The sequence below is a fragment of the Eleutherodactylus coqui genome, unplaced genomic scaffold (assembly GCF_035609145.1).
Source record: "Eleutherodactylus coqui strain aEleCoq1 unplaced genomic scaffold, aEleCoq1.hap1 HAP1_SCAFFOLD_136, whole genome shotgun sequence".
Classification (NCBI taxonomy): Eukaryota; Metazoa; Chordata; class Amphibia; order Anura; family Eleutherodactylidae; genus Eleutherodactylus; species Eleutherodactylus coqui.
In genome coordinates, this window is record NW_027102610.1 from 135,690 (window position 1) to 139,359 (window position 3,670).

The following is a 3,670-nucleotide window of genomic DNA, read 5'->3' on the forward strand; positions in this document are numbered from 1 at the left end:
ATTCATGGACATGTGAAAGTTCCTGATTTCTTTATCATTGGGATCCACGCAGTCAGACCCTTGCCAATCAGATGCTTATTCTTTATCCCTAGGACATTCCCTTTAATCATATCTTAGAAGTTACCCATATCTTCCTGCACAGAGGTCTTTAATATCTTTTACACCCCTTACATGCCCTAACACAGCAGAAGACCGGGATATTGGCGTGTAGAATGACTTTTCCCGGCGCGGATCATACAGCAGCTATATGGACAGTCCCTCTACGGGGATCACTGCTCTCACACCCTCGGTGTATATATATTTGCAGTATTTAATCATCTTAGAGGGCATTAGGCTTGAAATGATTAAACCCATTATACAGCATTTACCTGTTTAGAACGTTTATAGTGTTCTTGCTGATGGTTTTGTTGCCTTTCGTACAAGTCCGGGGTTAGAGTATATTAGAAGCATCTTGGATAGTACTAGGTAGCAGTTACGTCTTCGATATATAAAGTACTGGCGCATCGCTCACACGGATGACTATATTTACGGATATTTCACTCTATACACCGCGGCTGCAGGAAATGCGCTTTCAACAGTAATTGTCTGCTTGGCATAAATAATACTGCATATCCTGGCCTGCCAATCTTTGTCAGAATTGCTAATGAGATTTACAGGTTTTAGCATTGCAAGAAAGCATGCAAGTCTCTTCTAAATCCTACCTCTGTGTCTTTTCAGGCAGCTTAAGGACAGGACCCATGAGAAGAGATTGAAAGCGGCAGTGCAGTCGTGAGTGGTCTGCTGTTGTTTTGGTGCCAGTGACTCAAGCATCAGCCGCCTAGTGGGAATAGGAGGTAGAGCATGCTTCAGGAGAGCCGTGCAAGATATTGTGTGACATCTTAAGAGCTAAACTTGGAGTCAACATTCCTATAGCTAAGGATACCCTGAAGAGTCAACATGGCCACCTCACGGCTCGCGAACAGAAGCACCAGGGACATCGCAAATGTGATGCAAAGGTTGCAAGGTATGTGACCGTCAAATAAACTGACCTTTAGCGCATTATCACTTTAGAATACGCCTCTGCTCTGACAATCTTAGCTGGAGCCGTCCAGGTGTCATGGAAGCCAGAGGCCTTTTTTTCATGCACCCACAGAAAATAGTGGGCATTCTTAAACAAAATCACTCAAAATAGAACCTGCTGCAATATTTTTAATCTTCACCATTGGTACGAGCAAAAAAAATTCACAGGAGCGTATATCGGCCGCCGTTTTCACGGCCGGCGATATACACTACCATCTGAGCTTTCTTCCCCTTTTCCTCCCTCTCACCGGCTCTCTACATCTCTACTCCCTTCTGACTGTTTGCAATGGGAGGGGTGAGACGGAGGTGGAGCTAAGCTGCTGCCCCCTCCCCACCTGTTCTCCACAGCCATTGCAAACAGCCGGAGGAGAGGAGAGGGCGTGAGTCGGGAAGGGGGAGGGAAAGTGGAAGACAGCTCAGATGGTAGCATATATCCGCCGGTCGTGAACACGACGCATGGCTATCATAGATAGTAAACAAAAATTATTTTAAAAATTGGTAAAAGAACAAAACAATACAATAAAATTATACACGTAAAAAAGAAAATGACCCAAAGCCGACACCAACCCAAACCGTCATCGTATGCATCCTGTAATCCGAAGCTATACAAAAAATATATATCTAAACATCCAAAACAAAATGAGGAACCCATTCCTGTACTTTATTTAAGCGTAAATATACTAAGAAAAAAACAGGTATAAATTTCAAGAAATCATTTTTTTAGATTTTTACCGCCAATAAAACAAAAAAAAAAATAGAAAAAAAAAGTCATTGAAAAAAGATATAAAAATAGCCCTATATGTCAGGGGAAAAATTATGTTGGTAGCTGAAGGAAAAACAATAGGGCAGTAAAACCAGCACATGGGTAAATTCCTTAAAAAGTGTCTGGTCCCTAAGGTGCATAACAGCCTGTTCCTTAAAGGGTTTTACTAATTAAAACCCAATAATAGCACATTTTATTTTTGTAATCTGTTTTTATTTTCCGATTTGTAGATTTTTCTTCAATTCTATTATCAGTGCATGACTATGGGGGTGCCCATTCTGCATTCAACAGCATTTAGAGATACTCTTTACAGCAGCCTCATGGATCATTTACACAACGGACAGAAGGGGACTCATTGCTTCTATGGGAGACTGTTCTAGACATGTGCTTTGATATGTTCAAAGGTAATTTCGCAGGGAGGGGGAAGAGGTGAGCTGTGACCATTACCTATTTTAAATGGTACACCCTGTTTTATCTACATGTATTGTAGGTGTTACCTTTCATTGCAATCCTGCCTGTGATAATAGTGACTGCTGAAAAGTTTTCCGTACAGAACAGGAAAAATTGGGCTGATGATCAGTATGAAAATATAGGATTTTAGGGATTTTTTTTTTAAATACAATTAGTGACCAATTCTTTTCTTTTTTAAAGGTCACCAAAAAATCTTATGATTCTTAAAATTCTAAACATTCTCATTAGTCATTGTGTCCCCTGTATCAGCCCCAGCAGTAATAGTATTACTATTGAGGCCTCTGTGCGGGTCACTGTTATTACTGAGGCCACTGTGGGGAGTCACTATTATTACTGAGACCAATACAGGGGACAGTATTACTACTGAGGCCACTGAGGGTCACTATTATTACTGAGGCCAATAGAGGGGACAGTATTACTTCTGAGGCCACTGAGGGTCACTGTTATTACTAAGCGCGACAGTAGAGGGGACAGTATTACTACTCAGGCCTCTGTGGAGGTCACTATTACTACTGATGTCAATATAGAGGACAGTATTACTACTGAGGCCACTGTGCGGGTTACCGTTACTGCTGAGGCCAATATATATATATATACCGTGTTTCCCCGATAGTAAGACACCCCCGATTGTAAGACGTATCGGGGGTGTCAGGGGGGTCGGCCAATGTAAGCCGTACCCCGAAAGTAAGACATACCGTAGAAAAAAAAAATCATTACTCACCTCCCCCGGCGCTCCGTCGCGCTCCGGCAGGATGTCGCTCGCTCCTCGTCCCCGGCGCAGCATTGCTTTCTGAATGCGGGGGCTTGAAATCCCCGCCTCCAGAAAGCTAATACACACGCCGTCAGCCAGTTACAGAATGGCTGTGATTGGCTGAAGGCGCACGTGGCTTCAGCCAATCACACCCATTCAATGATGTCATTGAATAGTGTGATTGGCTGAAGCCACGTGTGCCTTCAGCCAATCACAGCCATTCAATGCTGTCATTGAATGGCTGTAACTGGCTGACGGCGTGTGTATTAGCTTTCTGGAGGCAGGGATTTCAAGCCCCGCATTCAGAAAGCAATGCTGCGCCGGGGACGAGGAGCGAGCGACATCCTGCCGGAGCGCGACAGAACGCCGGGGGAGGTGAGTAATGATTTTTTTTTATTATAAGACATACCCCGAAAGTAAGACATAGTCTGGCTTTTGGGGATAAAAAGAAAGTAAGACACTGTCTTACTTTCGGGGAAACACGGTATATATATATATATATATATATATATATATATATATATATATATAACATTATTACTACTGAAGCCACTGCGGGGGTCACTATTATTACTGGGGCTGATATAAGGGACACTATTACTACTGAGGCTGATGTAGCGGACACT